The sequence below is a fragment of the Oenanthe melanoleuca genome, chromosome 6 (genome assembly GCF_029582105.1).
Source record: "Oenanthe melanoleuca isolate GR-GAL-2019-014 chromosome 6, OMel1.0, whole genome shotgun sequence".
NCBI classification, from domain to species: Eukaryota; Metazoa; Chordata; class Aves; order Passeriformes; family Muscicapidae; genus Oenanthe; species Oenanthe melanoleuca.
This window is the reverse complement of record NC_079340.1, coordinates 20,346,572-20,365,781: the sequence shown is the minus strand read 5'-3', so window position 1 is coordinate 20,365,781 and position 19,210 is coordinate 20,346,572. Positions and strand designations below refer to the sequence as shown.

The 19,210-nt window shown below is 35.2% G+C and overlaps 1 protein-coding gene across 1 annotated transcript in view; it reads right to left on the bottom strand.

Annotated features, from left to right (window-relative positions):
- The window catches only part of DNTT (DNA nucleotidylexotransferase), an 81,180-nt gene that overhangs the window by 29,933 nt on the left and 32,037 nt on the right, over positions 1 to 19,210 (bottom strand). The gene's annotated exons all lie outside the window — the stretch shown is intronic.

The following is a 19,210-nucleotide window of genomic DNA, read 5'->3' as shown; positions in this document are numbered from 1 at the left end:
TTTTTTGGGGACCGTTCGTCCTTAATGTGACTAAATCTCATTACACAAACTAAGAATTTCGTAATTAAATCAATGTGCACAAAATTTAATTGCAAATGCTCTTAATGAAAAATTATGTCATAACCTCTTGTTTTTCTCTGTTTAAGAATTCAGCTTGCCTTTCATCTACTTTCTGAAGGTGTTAAACCTAAATCTGATTAAGACAAAGCTATCATTGGAAAACAGGCAAAAGCATGTTATTGAAATGTTTCCCTTCAGAATTATAAAGTGTTTGAGAACACATGAAAATTTATCTCACAGTGCAGCTCATCTGAGTATTGCAGAACCAATACAAGGTTTTGATTTTGGTCTCGGTAATCCAACAGGAGCTACATACACATTTACAGAGTGCAATCAGTCCAGCCTAAGGAGAAACGAGAGAGGAAAAATTTCTGCAATGAGAATAATTCTCCTTTATGGAGTTGGTGGACTAAGCACTCAAAATCTGGAGTAGTGACACTCATGTGTAGCTCACCTCCAAATGTTGTTCATGTGTTTATGGGAAAAGTCTGCTCTTGCTGATGTTCACAAGGGCACGTGATGTTGTAGCTCAGGAGGGTTTCAGTCAACACTGTGTCAAGCACTCAGAGAACTTGTGAACTGCTATCCAAGCAATGAAAACTGTGTGACCCAAAAAAACCTTTTTTTTTTTTTTTAATTTCATTAAATAATTTATTCTCTTAAAATAATGCCTAAAACTGAATCTGGTTTCTTTAACTTGGAAATTTGTAGGAACAGAAATGATAGGCAGACTTGTCAGCTGCCATTTGTGTGACAGGAAATCATCTAAGTGATGGATAGTTGAACAGCATTAGCACAAAGTTGTAAGGAGATGAAAGTCTGGGGTTTGCATTTGACAAGCAGTCTAACTCACTATAATGCAACTATTGTGCTGTGTCTGCAGCAAAGTGGAAATTGCTTAAACAGGTGGAAATTATTTCAAAAGAGGTTTCAAACAAAGCATCAGTCTAGGCTTAGAAACTGAACAGCAATTCAAACTCAAGAAGTTAGAAAATATTTAGTATTCCATGTAACACTTGTTATTTTGTAGGATGCCATTCATTATCTTTAAAATTACAATAATAATGCAAAGCTCTTACATAGCACTTTTTGCTAACGTCTCAAAATATTTTTTCACAGGGAAGGAATTTACTATTCCTATCTTACAGATGCAGAGTGGCATAAGAATATTTGCTTTAAATTATTTTTAAATAAATCAAAGGAAGAAGTTGGAAGCTGATGGAATTGGGAGCTGATTCCAAATGCTTCCTCAACATGGACACATTTTAGATTAATATTATCTACAAAATCCTGCGACAATTAAGCCATAAAATCACAGGAAATCCAAGGTACTTCATTGGCCCTCTATTTCCCAAGACAGAGAGCATTTATTGAAATGTTTTCAGGGGTCTCTTTTTTTTGGTAAAATTAGAGAATTTAAATCTCATATTAGCACACAATATTAGTTATCTTCACAGTCAAATTTCACATCCTTTTTGACTAATTCACAACGGATAAATTTCTGACTGAAATTGTTAAGCTGTTACTGGAACATTTAGTTTAATTGCCACTAATACTCTTTACCAAATAATGTATTTCAGCCTAGAAAAATGTATTCTTTTCCTTAAAATAGAAAATCAAAGTAGTAAATTAAAAAGATGTATAACATACATTGCTCACAGCTTGTAAATCATGCACAAAGGTGCAGTAAGGAATACATGGATTCAGATCACCATTGTATTGAAGCTGAAGGTGGCCAATAATTTCAGCAGAGTAGGATTTTCACATATACATATGTATTTGTGTGTGCATACATACAAACATACACTGATGGGTACTCAAAGTTACATAAAGGGTAAGTTATTTGTCATTCACTGGCTGTTAAATAGAAAACACAGAATCAGAGCTTGGTACAGGGAGCAGGGTCTTAAGAGTTTTCCTCACTAGAAAGGCACCCTAGTCGGCACTCTACATTGCCCTTCCTCTGGACCTACAAATCTCCCATTTAATATCTCAGGGTGGCCTGAGATAAACCCACCTGAGCTCCTGTTCTTAGAACACAAATGAAAGATGGGAGATGCAGGGATTTGATTCTGGCAAATGACAATTTACATTCTCTAATCACAAAGACTTAATATAAAGTGAGAATACTTTTTTTAAAATAAAAAGAGCTGCCATGACATTTTAGTAAAAATAATATACACCCCCTTAACATCTATGAGAATTGCACAGAACTTGTCTATTTTCTAGATCTCCTATGAGATGACAGTGATAATCTGTCTAGTTTCTACATTCTACCTGTATAAGCAGGATCTGGAAAATTATTTGCTTACACCTGAAATTGCTGAAGTCCTGGTGAACCAGGAGCATAGATGTACCCCAGGAGCAAAGTAATTACAAACAGAGCTGGGGAATTCAGGTTTCTGAAGCTTTGAACAGGAAAATATTCGAGTTTTGGATTTCCTATTCAGATCCACTTACATCTTTTTCTTCTCTTCAAATTTAAACCTAAATCTTTGCTGAGATGGAGCTATAAGAAAACCAGCACCTTAAAGAATGAAAATTGCAACTTGCCTTTTGTTCTAATAATTTATTCAAGCCTGAAGACAATAAAAGACAGTGCAATATTAATTATCTGTATTCAATTCTTGGCTGACTAAGCTTGTATAAAGCTGGTAAATGTTTCTTAGCAGTCAATTAACTACCTTTAAGGTTGTTGGAATTATCTTTCTTGCTGTTATTAGATTCCAAATCATCAGATATAACTATCATTATTACAAAAACTTAAAGATATGAATGTATGGCAAAGGATAATCATATTATCTTAATCTACAATGTCAGCCTGCATGACTAGCCATTTAATATTTGTATGTGTGCAGAATATTTTTGGGATACTGGAATAATACATAATGGTTAAGACATATCAATGACAATTCTGATAAAATTATTTCAGCTGAGGGAAGATGGACTGACATTTCCCTACTACTCACAAAATGTCACTATTGAATGAGAACAATTACTTCTGACTTTAAAACCTTAAACACTATACTAGATTTGTCTTTGGGTTATTTAGGCTATTTGGTAAGGAGTTCCTGTGATGTTTTGCTTAACAGACTATATTTTCCTCATTTCAGAGATTCACACTTTATTCAGAGTGAGATTATAATAGTTTTTGCAAATCCTTCTCAATCTCTTACTTCACTTCTGTGTGAAAACAGTTCTCCAGTTAAGCAATTTACCTTAGATTTGTCCTTGTCAGCTAAAAAACAATTTTCCTGACTTTGAAATAAAAATGGAAAGGCAACTAGGAATTTTGGACCAGCAATCCAATTTATTACAAATGCTTTCCAGGGCAGTCTAAAATACTGTTTCTTTACAGCTGCCATACTGTGCAATTCAATTGATTCTCAAAACCATCTTAGGAAAGGCACTTCAACAGTCTCTTTGTGAAAGACGTCACTTAATATTCAGAAGAAGAAAAATATTTTCAATAGCTGTTCTGAAAGACCATCAGAGATGACTGGTGTCCCACTGGTTCTGCAGTCTCAGAATCTGGACTGGAAACCAGCTGAACAACTGCTATTTTTATCTCTCACAAAACACAGATGGAAAATTTCCAAAAAATTTTTTGTAGTTTGTTGTTGTTTTGGAGATTTTTGGTTGGGTTTCAGGGTTTCTTGTGTTGTAACTGTCCCAGCATAGCCACAACTACATTTACTAAGCAAATACTATCTATTCCTTAATCAGAGAAAATTCTTGTTGGCATGATAGACTTAAAAGTGTTGAACAAATTCCCATGTGTGTTAAATCCTTCCATGTTTACACAAGCATTCTGAACTTTACACATGAAAACACTGCCACAGACAGTCAGTAATGTCAATTGTTTGCAGGAAGTTAAGCATATATATTCTTAAGAAGCTGGTAGACTGACAACTAACAAGTGCTTATTTCCAATGTCTGATCAACTATGATAAATACTAAAGAAGCATAAATTTTGGGGGGGTTCCTGGAATTCAGCATATTCATTGCATATAATTAATTACATTATAAAGCTTCAAATCAGACACTCATTTAACAGCAAAAAACAGTACAATAAAGTGGGTGCAAATAATGGTGAACATAAACAGATTTGGCAAACACATTTCAAGTTTCTTTCTGTGTGACTGAACTTTTATTCCTGTCAAAATTGTGGAAAAATAATAATTGTGGAGGAAGACATGAACTCTCAAATACTGGGTGTTGGCTAGTGTTTCAAGCTAATCTGTTTGATGAAACTGGATTGTATTTACTAAAACAATATATTAATGGTAATACTCAGATGATAACCAATATTTTAGCCATTACATTTGCAGCCTATACACTGAACAAGAAAAAGCCCATAACTCTGAAATATGTTATGGAGAGTGATGGCTATCAGGAAAGACAATGAAAAAAAATTGAACCATCAGGAATTGCTATCAAGAATATAGCAAATATTCACCATAAAACTGGAAAGATTTTTTACTTATCTCTTTCTTGAGCATTTTATTGTACAGCTGTGTTTTGATAGGGAAAGTTAAGAAAATCAGTAAAAGTAATCCCAGACCAGTACTATGTGGAGTGGGCCTTAGACAGCACATGGAGAGTCTGCACAGAATATCAGAGGATTTCCCTCTCCCTTCCTTAGAGAGAGCTCAGATTAAAAGCAATCCAGATGAAAATCATTTGTATAGCAAGTTGGATACTACCTAAGATGCCAAAAGTTAATGCAAATTAATGACAAGCCCTTTTTTTGTTGAAAGAAATATGGGAATTCATTATATGTTAAATTAAGCATCATCTTCTCTGCATTCTTCTTTTGGGAAATGGAGGGAGAACAGCTTCTAGACAGACATCCCCAAGTGATCTGAAAATACTTGAGGATATTTGAAGATTTTCTTGAATATAGATGAGAAATACGTGTAAACATCTGAGAAGAACAGTTCAGCAATTGCTGAAGTGATGATTATGTGGCAATGGAAAAGGAATTAAATGTTGCAGAAGGTTACACATAGCTGAAGAAATGAAGATACTGTGATATAGCACAATGATCTTTTGTCTGAGCAGTGAAGAGAACACTTGAGTAAGTAGCAGAATCACTTATTTTAGAAATGGCAAACAAATAATTTATAAATACCATAAAACACATTTTCCTGAAGGGGAACTCTAGTAGTCTTAGTGTTCATGCACAGTAAAACATGTAGTTACAGCTGAAATGGAACATGCACACATATGTACACATGGTGCAAACATTTCTTTCTGTCTGTTCTGATATCAATGCCATATTTTTACTCTAGGAAGGCATCCTCTGTGCTGGGTCTCATATAACTCCCACTGTAACAGCAGCATAGAATTATTGCTTGACATCAGTTGAGTTTGACCAAATAGAAGTGGCACATGAATTCTGTCTAATAATTGCAGTCCTGATTAATTTGTTTCTACAACCTATCTCTAACCAACACGTGCCTTTCAGGAAAAGGAACAGACATTTATATTCCAAATCCCAGGTAGTCTGCATGCCTGTGGATTTGCTTATTAAGCAGTCTTTGCCAAGAAGTCAAAGAGGGTATATAGAACTTCTTACAGCCAGATATTAAAATAATTCTGAGTTACTGTCAGTCAAACTATGAAGAGCTATATATTTTCTTTATATAATCCCCTTATAAAGAGAAAAAACATTCTTTAAGCTTGAAGTACTGGACTGTGACATTGTTACAACTGTTACAGAGAAAGTAAAATCCTGGCTGTTTGACAGAAGAAGAATTCTACCAATTGCAAAATAGTTACAGAATATTTCTTGGCTCTGACTCTACAGATTTTCAAAAGTTTGTTACATAGTGCCACATCCTCAGATATAAATTACTAAGCTTTATTTACTCTGAGTTTTAATAAAATAGAAACGCAATGGTCTACCAAGTAGAAAAATAAGTACAATTCCCTGAATATTTTGCCTAAAGAGAATTTACTGAATTCAGAATTTAATCACAAGTCTATTATTCCAGTACGTTTTTTTCCCCTGACCTTTTTTCAGATCTGAAATCTGGACCCAGAGTAAGTGGCTTTATTGACCCAGAAGGACATTAACCTTGGATACTTATACAACTAGTACACTGGCAGGAAATGAGCAGAGTCAGAACTGTGCAAGGGTTTCTGAAACACTGATTTCATGCTGAAGGAAGGGAAGAAGTTATTACGTTTGCAACATGGTTGTTTCATTTTCAACAGGAACTGGGTAATAGTTAAGAGAAGTTAGAAAGTTATTTTGTTTGTGACAGAAAGTGTTTCCCAAATTACAATAAAATGCTGTAACATTTATTTGAAGTTATTTCCTCAGAAACTCTCTGTTACATATTCTGACAAATAAAGGTTCTGACAAATTCTGACTGTAGAGAGCATTAACAGCCCAAGTAGCAGCATTATACTGTACCAGCCCATTGCCAGCACAAATGATCAGCTAAGCCCTGTACACCACATGTAAGCTCTTCTTCAAATCACTTCCAGCTTTAGCTCAGGAGTTTTCCTTAATATTCAGGTCAGCTCCACATTTCCAAAACAACATTCAGATTCAACAATGTCAATGCCATGGTGGTTCACATACATATAGAGTAGGTAGCAAGAAAATAAATGCTCACTGAAGTGCAAAAGCAGCTCAAGCAAAGTTAACAATCCAAAAACACTGACACAGAGAAAGCAGAGACAGCAGAATACAAAATGTGAGTGCTGGCAAGCCTGACTCACACTGTGCAGTGACCACTTTGTCAGCCAAGGCAGAGGGAAAGAGGGAATACTCAGTCAGAATAAACCAGGGGCTCTCAAACATGCCAAAATTTAGCACCAGCCTCATTTGTTCTCTGTGCCTGATCTCCACCTTAAACATGACAGACCTAAGATCAATGAGGATGCCTAAAGCAAGATGCCATTTCATAGTTCATCAAATTAGACAGAAGGCTCATCTTTACTATTTATCACATTAAGCCATATTATGCTTCCTTAAGTTTGGAGTTTTAAGAGTCATAGATTACTCCAATTCCAGAATTAAAATTTGGGAAAGCATTCCAGTGCAGGACAGGGTAGTAAATAGGAAAACAAAGTGTAGAGATTACCAGGTTACTTTCTGCAAAAACTAATGACAAGTACTAGATGACAATTTTAAGCATGGTTATTAAAAATAGTAACCAAGGAGTCTGCTCCCTATCTTAGCACTGCAAGTATCTATGACAGTAATTTGTTATACTCCTGGTCCAGTGAATGCCAACACAGTCAGAACATGTTTTTAGAAATAAATTAACATGCCTGAAGTAATGAGGAAAACAATAAACCAGGATCTGATCAGGGCTCTGTAGAAGGTAGTTATGGGTTGGGCTTCTTCAGATAATTTCTGCTCTCCTGGTTGTTATTTGAATTAGATACTAATTGCCTTTAAAGGCAGTTTGACACTAGTGGGTCCCAGTCAGTGTCAAAATTAATTCTCTTTTCTTTCTATTGCTACATAGGTGGTAAGGTACAAAAAAACTGCCTGTGGAGATGAAAAGTGCCAGTGTGAGAAGATACTTCTGCTAACATTTTATAGCTGAGTTCAAGGCCCAGCCTTTCATTCACCCTACTGCACTTGGTTTGCACCAGCTGATAAAAACTTTAAGTTGAACATTTCCAGAATTGTCAGTCCAAACTGGATGAGAGTTTTTATTCTATATCAAAGGAAATTCTGGAATTCCTGCCCCCTGAGGGCTAATTCTTCCCTGATTGTTCATTACAGCACTCTTCTAGGGTATAGTTAATATCTGTAAGATGATTTAATAGGACGCTGAATAATGTCTAAAATAGCAATAATCTAATTAAATTGACTGAAATAAATGTTGCCACTAGCAAAGACAATTAAAATTAAAACTGAAATAATTATATATTTAACTGAAAAGATACCATACAGTTATGAGAACTACCCTGATTCTTTTTCAGGGAATTTGTGGGTAAAAAAAATGCTGTCATAGCTTTGTCTGCAGAATTACTTTTCTCACTAATTTAAGAATAGAATTATTTTGGTTACACTATCTCTGAAATAAAAACATAGTGCAAACTGAGAACTGTTCCCCTGGGCAGCTATAAATCAGGCTTCTACAAAGGCTTGAATTGCCAAAGGTAGCATATAGCAGCTTCTTCACCCAGCCAAGTAATTTAACATAAACCCAGCTGAACTATGTGAGTATTTGGCAAAGATTCACAGGTATCTTCTCTGGAAAAAGTGCTTGAGGGTGGACACTTCATTAAAATGTTATTTTTCTTGCCCAGAGTAACAGTAATTCTAATTCACTGGAGGCAGAAGCCATTTTCCACGGCTGTGGAATGTATTTATTTTATTTTTGAAGTTAATCCAGCTCTGCAATGAAGCAGCATTGGGTTTCTAATCCTTTCCCTTTAGGATCAGAAACCTTACTAGACAGCATAGGGGAATACAGCTTTAATACAGAATACACAAAACAAGCATTTTTGGTTTCTCATTTATTCAGCAGGGTATTGCTGCTATTGTGCATCAATAGCTTCTGTTCACAAAATCTTTTAGGGAAAGACCTAACAATGCAGAGAATTAATTACTTAAAGGATCTTCTTGTATCAAGTCAGGAGAAAGGAGCATTACCTGCTGCAGCAGAAGGGGCTGGTTATTTCTACAAGTTTTGTTCTGAGGGTAAAAATTACTGAAGTGAAGAGAACCAGTGAAAAACCTGTGCAACAGCACTTAAATTTACTTGAAATGTAATTTCACCCTCAGTGACTACATGGCCTCAAAAGAAAGGTGGTAATGCATGGCACTCAGCTCGTCTCATTAAATGCACTTTCAAAGACCAAGGTTTGTCATGCTTTGCTTGGCTGTATCTTTTATGACCCAAAAGAAACTCAGACATTTCTCAGAATACAAGACACTCTGGTACTCCTTTTCATGTCATGATGATAAGTTTTGCTTTAAGAGATATTTAATTTAATGCAACAAAAAGAAAATATCAGAAAACAGTTATTCAACTGAAGTACTTAAATGACCAATGTAGCTAAACTTAGACCTATTCACTGACCTCAGAAATCTTTCTTAGATTATTTGCACTTAAATTATTTAATTAATTATTTGGTTTATGTATTTAAATTATTTAATGTGTTAAACGTATTCTATGCAAAACACTGAAAATATTTCCCTGCCCTGTGAAAACAATGAATGGTGAATGGTGTGTTTATATATTGCCTTCTGTGGACCTTTAGCCAAATTGTTGTTTCAAAGCACATTTGGTTTAAAATAAGGCTGTGTAAGGATTCTCTTATACATTAGCATCTATAAAAAAACATTGTCATGGAACAACATGTAAACCTGAATGGAACTCAAAATTTGAAGAACTGATTAAAAAAATTGATCACAAACAAAATCACCTATTTTTGTATGCATTATCTTGAGGATGGCCACCTGTTATTCACATGCTGAAACTACTTCTCTCCAACCTTAACCTCAAATTTGTTAAAAACAGAAAAGTAATTCCTGTGAAAAGCAGTTGCAAAATTGTATTTCAACCAAATTTACCGTACACTATTACAATAGTTCATAAAGCTGTCATCCACCAGTCTGATTCCTTCTAAGACAACAAAATAGAATAATGGCCAATGAAAGAATTTAGTCACCTGCTTGTTATTTAGAAAGTATGGCTCTCTCTAGGGACTGTAATGGTTGCACAGCCCGGATGGTGCTGCTGTCCTCTGGCTTTCATGGATGGTCAGGTTGGAAGGGACCCCAGTGGGGTCCCCCTCGAGCAGGGCAGCCCAGAGCACTCTGCTCAGAATCACATCCACATGGCTCTTGAATATTTCCTGTGAGGGAGACTCCACAGCTTCTCTGGGCACAGGCACTCACACAAGTAAGAAATTTTCCTCTATGGGAAGAACATTTTTGACTTCCTTCCATGACATTGATGCCTGAACATGACTGTCACAAATTATACCCTGATGCTGAATACTTATCAATTTTGGCTTGTACACAAGATGACTTTTTGTTGCTAACAGCTTTAGCCTCTCTGAATTCTCTATTTGGAGTAAATTCACTATTCCACCAAGCAAAACAAAACTATGCTTAAGCTTTGAATCACTTCAAGTGCTGTCTCAATTTCATATAAATAGCACAACTGTACCTGGAAGCTGTCCATGTAATTTCAAGCTTTAAAGCTTATGAAATGTACCGTACCAACCTGTCACAGTTTTATTTAAAGTCATGACATACATTGCTGAAGTTTTGCTTTTGCTGTCTTGGCAAATCCTTTAAATTACACTTAATTTCAATCAAGCATTTCAAATGACATCACAGAAACCTCCTGTTTAAACAGATTTTGCCCAGTGCCAATCAATGGCAAAACAAAAACCACTTCAACACTGTTTGAAAAAGATATACAGTCCAATAAGTATTGATGTGGATTTGGGATCTCATATATTCAGCTGAAATGTGAGGTATGCAAACGAATTTAGTCTTAAAACATCTACCTAGTTTTGCATGTATGAACTCTTCTGTCAGCACATTCTATGGAAACAAGCTTTCTTCCTCTTAAGAAACAGCCTGTAAGACATGGTACAGCATCCTTAGTTACTAGCAATTTTACAGATTTTAATTATTCTGAAACCTGCAGGAAAAAAGAACATATTCCAATATACAGTGAGTACTGAGGAATCAGACTTGACTGGAGAGAAGATTTTTTTATTATTTATAAGATGAGGCATCTCAGTCTAGACCTGCTCAGACATCCTGAAGTACCTAGTTTCTTTTGGCCTAATTAAAAGCCTTGAAGACAACTTTAGAGTTATTCAAACTGGGAGACAGGGAAATTCAACTACCTCCAAATTTGAAGAATACAGCTAAGAGATTATTGTACTCAGATGCTCAACATTTTGGTGAATAATCCGAGTATTATGCACTTTAGGAGAAAAAACCCAAAACCCAAACAAACAACCAAAACCAAAACAAAACAAACCCAACCAAATAAGCTAAACAAAAGCAACAGCTACTGAGAGAGGAAGGTAAAGAAAATTATCTCTACCTCTGTCCAAAAATAAATTAATTTAATAAATTAAAATAAATTAAGATGAAAGAGAAGATTAAGGTTTTTGAATTTCTGTCTTTGGAGGTAACAGGTGACTGGCACTTTTCAGGACAGACTCCCACAAACTGGGAGAGCACTGGACCCTTCCAGATCTGGATTATCCATTATTTACAGCTATTACTTTATCTCAAGACCAATTCAGGTGCACTGTCCACATTCTGCTGGTGTTCTGCCAGAGAAGAAATTTGGCCAGAGCTGTCTACAGATTGTATATATACTCCAAACACCTAAAGGCAGGTATGGAATCCTTGCAATGCATTCTAGATTTAAAAGTCAAAAAGCTTTCCAGTTTTTTGCTTCCATCTCAGCTGGTGCATAAGCTGCTCAGGTGCCACATTTCAAAAAGCATTAGTGCAAACCAAAACCTCCGCCAAGTGAGAGGTATGTTGCTAGAAAAAAAACCTAGTGACCTCTTCAGCATCAATAATAATGCAGCAGAAAAACCAGAAAGGTCAGCTGCATTCAAATTATTTACTGAAATAAGTAAACAAAAGTCCACATTATTAATTATGAAATGTGTATATTTTAAAAATGCTTTCATTAACCTATTTTTCACACCTTTTTTTTTTTGCAACTAGTAAAAAATTATTTTGCAACTAAGGCAGTTTCTATTTACTAGCTAAAGTTTTTTCCTGTCCAAGACAAAATTGCTTGGTTCAGAATTAATTTTCTATTTTAGCTACTCAGAATCTCATAAATATACATAAGTTTATGTTTAAGATAGAGCATTTCATGCATTTCATTTTAAAGAAGAAGGTAAAAGTTATCTTTCTACACTGATACTTTAGTAACATCATCAGCTTTATAGCAACAATTTGACCTGAAGCTTCTGGCAGTAGATTGAAAACGTGAATTCAAACCCCATCCATTTTAATTCTCTCTAGCTAATTCTCTTGGGTGTTCCAGAAGGCTCATTCCTTTAACATGTCCTTTTGTCACAGAAACTTTCATCAAAAAATCCTTTACATGCGTGTCTACTTTGGTATTTCTAAAAATCAAAATGTTCTCTTTAAACAATTTAAAAGACAATACTAATGTTCATGCAAGGAAGAAATATGCATTTTCAGAATGCTTGAATTTTATTAAATGTTCAGCCTGGGTTTCACTTACTTGGCGGTGATGGGACAATCTGTAGAATCACCCTACCATAAAAATAAAGGTTTCTATTTGCTTCCTGCTCAGCTGTACTGGAAGTTACATAAACATGACAGTTTTTCTATTAAAATTCCTTGAACTGAGAAATAGATTGCTTGCATCCACAGTGGGGGGGGGAGGGGGGGGGAAAGACAACCAGAAATAAGACATCTCTCAGAAATTCTAACATGAAATAGGATTAACACTTCTGCTTGAGCTGATAGTATAATGGCCAAGGAGTGCAGGTAATTGTTCAAGCATTTGGGCTAATGACAAAGACACGAGAAGACAAATTTTGAATTCTGGCATTTTGGAGAAATATGCGTCATTATACTTTAGTTGTGATTACTTTAAGGTATCTATTCCATCAAAGGGGATACATATAATACATTTGTGTAGTTGCCAGCAGAAAGCTGCAACATGGCAAGTTCGAGTATAGCCTTTCTACCAAGTTTTACTCAAGTACTTCTGAAAAAAATACACACAGTTTAAACTTCAAGCACTTGCATAATCTGATTAGATTTAAGAGAATTGCTCATTCATTCAAATTTTTAGAGTGAATTGTGAAATTTTTCCAGGATTGAGATGACATACAGATTTTCAAAAGCTGCACTTGCTGTAGTAGTTACAGCAAGGTAGGTAGGGAAATTTACAGATACATAATGCAAAGAAAATGAGATTGTTCCCTTCCAATAGCTAATTTGGATTGTGCAATCTACTAATTTTGTCTAAGGGAAGAGGATTTTATCCCTAATCTATGGCATACACTTAGAGAACTAGAGAAAGAAACTGAAATTCAAAACTTTTCTACTTGGTTTACATCAGTGATTTGAAAGACAGCTGTGTGGTGTGAATGTTCACTGTTCACTGTTTGCCAGCAGTTTCCTGAAGCTGAAATAGTCACACCCTTTGGGCCAAAACAGGTTATTCCATTTGAGAAAATCTTTTAAACTATGCTATCAAAGGAACACTGCATTTCCACAGAGAAAGGCTGCTAATATATCCTACAAGTATAGGCATACCAGAAAAGCCTTTTAAAGTGTGGAAAAGCCTGTCACTAAATCTAACTTCTAACTTGAGTAAATCCCTCCACTGTAAAATCTTTTTCTCCTCCTTCACAAAATTCCTTTGCTCTGCTTCAAGATGTGGTTCTCCATCATTCTAAGGAGCCCATGAAGTTGACTTAGTCGATTTAATTCTAGTATGAAAACTTCTCTGACTATTACTAACCAACTTCCCTAATCCCAAACCATGGCAAGGAAATACTCTGTTTGAGAATGTAGCTCCTTTGAGTTCTCTCTGTGCCCTTCATCCTGATCCAGATATTATAAAACTCCAGCCATATATTTTCAGAGAGCCTATCAAAGAACAAGACATGTCATATTTCTTTTATTCTTTTTCTGACTTCTTTCTGAAAACAATCCTGACTTTTTCAATCTGCACTGTTTTGGGACCTCAGGTAATGAGATATTTCAAGGGTCTCTTCAAGAGAGATACATATTTCAATATTCAAATGAAATGTGAAGATGCATTCCCTGGGTCACCATTTCTTGCCAGTTCAATTTTTCAAACAATCAGTTGAAAGTGACCCCCTATTTTGTCATGATTCAACTCAAATCAATGTCCAAGCTCCCATTGACCTTTCAGTGAGAACAGATGGGTTGTTCACATTCCATTTATAAAATAAAAAGGGTGAGGGTAAAATCTACATTGGCTAAGTGTAAGCATAGTAGCATTTATTGTAATGATACAAATGCATACTATAACAACAAGACATTTCATAAACAACACTTAAATAAGGATACTTTATCCAATATGTAACATCTCCATTGGATATCATATCAAATGATATTATCACTAAAGTAAACAAATTAGGTGCAACTGGACACATCAACCATTGCAATAGAAACAAATAATCAGGTGTGTTCCTTGTGTTTATCCACTAGACCTGTGTCTAAGTGTAAGATATGTCAAGATAAAAGGAAAACATTCTGCCATCCTAGATCAATAGCACAAAATAAACTATGCAAGGTTAAAATTACTTTACAAGGTACAAATTATTTTATGAACTAGCATGAATTTATAAGCACATACATGAGAAGAAGCAATCCACAAAGCTTTAATGGGTTTGGGTGTTTTGTTCTCCAAGATAGCCCCTAGTGATATGAAAGAACAGCTATCACAGCAAATTATTATAACCAAGTCTATCATATCAGGTTTTGCTGCTATTTAATGCTGATTTTCCATTCTTCAAAAAGATTGCCTGAAACATTTCCATCCACCTCTCCTACAGTACAGCAACAATCCATAATATATTCCACACTTCCAAACTAACTGAAAGCAACTGAAAGGACTATTTCTGACTATTATCTTTTCATTCATGCCTTTCACACACGATCTATTGTAAACCTTTCTAGTCTTTTCTTTGTTATCTGACAAGTAGAATATATCCTGTCTGACTCATATTGGAACAAAAAAAAAATTTAACCAGCAGCTACCTCCTTGTTATCATGTCACCATACCACTAGCAAGATCACATCACACTTAATTAAAATGTTGTGGCTACTCTTGCTCACAGGGATCTGCAAAATTTATCCTCTAGTTGCAAGGTCACTGATGTTTGCAGCTTTTCTCATGATTATCTGACAGGAAAACATCATTCTTAACTTGTGCTGTCAACCATCTTTACAGCAACTAACCAGTCTACAATAAATCTTGACTCCTGCTAAAGAGTCTTTCAGCAATAAGTAAACTCTGCTACAAATGACCTGTTTTCAAGCCGTGTTCCTGGGAACAAAACCATGGAAAAATATCAAAGTACAATATGTAGTGTTAAAACTGATTAAATTGAATTACAACTGATTTTTGATCTCGTGACTCTTAACATCAGGCATTTCATCCTGTCTCTGAACCACCTGGCACGTGAGCCTGCAAAACCTCTTGTGCACATGGTGAACCACAGAACACTGTTTGTCACAGTAACTGTTCACTAAAAGAATGTAAAATTTTCAGAACAACTTCATCTCTGACACAGATGCTCTGAGAGACTTATGAGTAAAGCATATCAAAAGTAGGAAATATACTCAAAAATACTGAGGCATCAGAAACTGCTCAAAGAAAGCACAGATTCAAGAAAGACTGCACACAAGACAAAATGTATTAAATCATTTCTACTTCTGGCCTGAATCACTTAGGCATAGACACTGCAGTTGATAGGTAAGAGATGCTTAAGTACCATTGTCTGAGACAAAATGAGAAATAGACACTTGTTTCCTGGTGCACCTAGATATGGCTAACAGAAAGCTGGCTAAGCATTATTAGCATTATTCTGTCTGCCTTAGCACATTAATTAAGCCTCCTAATCATAGCCAAGCCCTATTCTTAGCCTATTAATGCTACCTTACTGTTGACTTTACTGCTGGGAACTTAGTCTAAGACTGCTGCTAGAGTTTTGATTCAATTACCCTTTATACAGAGTTCTGATTTGATTTTCCTTTAGAAAGAATGTCACTTCTTCTGCCTGTCTCTTAGTGTTACAAAGACAATTGTTGTCTCTCTCTTCATTCCATTTCCACCTTGAATGGCCTTGATTTTGTAAGGCATCCTCTTCTTAGCAGGTGAACCCAAATGAAAATATTTTATAGATAACATGGAAGGAAAAGATCTATCAAACTAGGCATCTCCATCTCATCAAAGTCATGGATGCTTTGATTTGACCTCTTGTGCTTTATGTTTCTCTTTTATCTTACTACTTTATCTACAATCTCCTCTGTCTTTTTTTAATCTTGCTACTTCATCTTTTTGTGAGTATATTCCACTATCTTAATAGCCTTCCTTGTACCTAATGCTCTATAACTTTTAGAAGATTTTTACTTACCAGTTTTATGTACTATCATAAATATATTTTACTTTACAGCTATTTATTGGTGAGACAACTCGTAAGCTTAACACTCATCCATACATCCATACATCCATACTTTTCAAGTAGTATATTTTAAATATTATACTTGAACATACTTCTTGGCCTAAGTATTAAAATTGATTCATTTAAATTCACTGGCTGAGCATTTCAGAAACAAATGCATGGTGTTAGCTGAATTCATGTCAAATGTCTATAAGAGACTCTCCAATTATTGTGACTCTTCAGAGCAGTACTTCAAAAATATGATGCTTCCCCATAATATCCATGTGAAAGAAAAAAATGCAAACATTTTTTTAAAACCCTCACTAACGACTTAAAGCATTTGGTTTTGCTACAAATTCTGAGTGATAATTATAGTTGATTGTTTATTCTCTCTCTAATCACTCCATTTATTATTCACAGTGCGGATTTAGTAGAGCTGGTCAAGAAAATGAGAAAAAACAAAAGGATTTAGGTGAACAGTGAAAATAAATGAGACAGAAATGTTTTAATAAAAGTTGTCAATTCAATTTGTTGTCTAAAATCTCAAACAAAATATTGCAGTGATCTTGAAAAGGCATTGTGATGTTTCACAGAGGTTTCTGTGCCTCTGACTACCTCTTCCAGATGCATATTCCCTTGTCTTCAAATGACACCACATCAGTATGAAATTTCTATAGCTGAGGCTAGTCATGAAAGAGAAATTCTGAATAGAAAATTCATTTTGCTAAAGAAAAAAAGGCCTTTGAATTATAGCACCTACCAGAAAAAGAATTACATTTCTGCGCAGCTCTTCACTGAGAATTGAAAATTTTCACAGAAAACAAACAAAACTCATAAATATTTTGGTAGATATATTACAAGTAACCCTAAATATAAATGTATGATTCACTTCAGTCACTAATTTAGTTTCTGGATAGAGAGCTGTTCTATAACACCACAGATATGTCTTAGTCTACGATGCCTCTTCCCAAAGAGCAATACACAAACTCTCCTATTCCCTAGAACTAAGAAGAAAAAAACAAAACCAAGTAACAAACCAAACATCACTGAAAAGCCACTAAGATAAAATCACAAAAAGAATTAATCAAATCTTCACAGAATTTAGACTCTTATGCATAATGTAGCATACAATAAAATTCATAAATTAGTGGAAATTACTTATTCATATTCTTCCTTTACCATATTTTCTATGCAATATGCCCAATATCAGTAGCACAAGAGAAAACAAGTCTGGCAAACTGCTTGAGCCCTGTTGTATGCACTTCAAATCCATTGCAGCACATATAACATGACTCTGCTACAGAACAGTCCTATGGTTACCACCATTGATCTTGCACAAGTATTTAGCATAAAGAATTGCTTGTCCTTTCTACAGAGTTTGAAAATAAAGCTCTTTCAGTCTGTGAATACATCTTTGGACATGTTAATGTTAGGTACCAATTATTTGTACAGCTTCCTTTTTAATCATAAGAGCTTTTATTACCCCATGACATATCATACTAATCTATTCCCAAACTACCAGAACATTCAAAGAGCAACAGTTCAACCCTTATGCAGGAAGCAGGTTTTCCAGCTTATTAAATTATACTGATAAATCAATTTTAGTACATGCTCTGTATCATGCAACCTGCCTCCCTACCTCAGCCTCAGACTACATGTCATAATAATACCTGAGGCCATCAGACTTAGTGTGAATTTCTTTTTTGGATGACATGGTGTCCTCTTCAGATTGTCTCAGCACCAGTGCCTGTGTCAGGTACAAAAATCCCTTTCTGAAGGAAAATACATATTTATGTAATATATCTTTTATGCTCACTGAAAATTATGTTACTTGTATATTGGAAGAATTGTGTTCAAGGAAGGGCAAAGCATTTCTCCTTCCAAAACACCAGAGGAGTGTTTTTAAGATAAGTCATACCAGAATTTAGTAATTTACATGTTTAATTTCCATAATCCACTACTGCATATGCTAATTGTTCTAAAATTATGAATTAATATTTTTCAGTTACATAGCATAATAAAAACCACAATCATTTTTATTGCTAACCTTTTAAAATGGGAATGGTCAGTAGAATATGCATTATTAAGTACATTTAATTGATACAGTGGTACTATAAACAATTGTATCATACCCTTTTTATAACTTTTCAAAACATTCCCTTTCACAAAACTTGTGTAAATAGTGCAAAACCCGTTTTTACATTTTTGGAATTCTAATGGTATATAATCTTAAGGAATGGCAGTGCAGAAGCCACTGCAGCTTGGAGCTGGGAGTGCTGTAATTTGTACTGACAGCTGTCACTGCTCCTTTCCACTTAGGTGTGTCTAATGAGCCCCCCGTCAGGAGAGATTGCTTCTTGTTTCAGAGCTGGGACTTCACATCAGGAGAAAGCAAGTTAGCTGCTAGTTATAATCTGACACTCACACAAGCTACCAAAATGGCAAAACTCAGTGCTGAAATCCACTCTAGCTGATGACAACACCATTCTCTTGCATTTGAATAAGCAAAGCCACAGGAAAGGAAATATCCACAGCCCAAATCAGCCAGCCCAGCTTCCTACACATCAGATACCCAGATGGCTTTTGCTCTATCCCATGCTGAGCAGTAACCCCAGAAGGTTTTACTTTCCCCATGCTTGCCCTCATACACAGGAAAAGTTTTATCACAGTGAGTAGTCTCTGTTACATAGTGAAAGTTTTGAGACACTGAAATCCAAAAGTGAGAACAAACATCAAACAGAACTATGGAAACAGCAAACATGCTTTTGAACAAACTATGGTAGATTTCTAACAATTTGTATGACTTTTTGTGTAAGTAAAAGGCATACTATGTTGCAGACACTAAATCCATGAAAAGATTAAATTAAAACATTTTACATTTGTACAGAATGAACCAATTTATAAAACGTTGGACATTTACTGTTTCGGTATTAGATTATTTGTAAGATCTCAGAATAAATTTCTATGTGCATTGTTAACTGACTATTCTTCACACCAT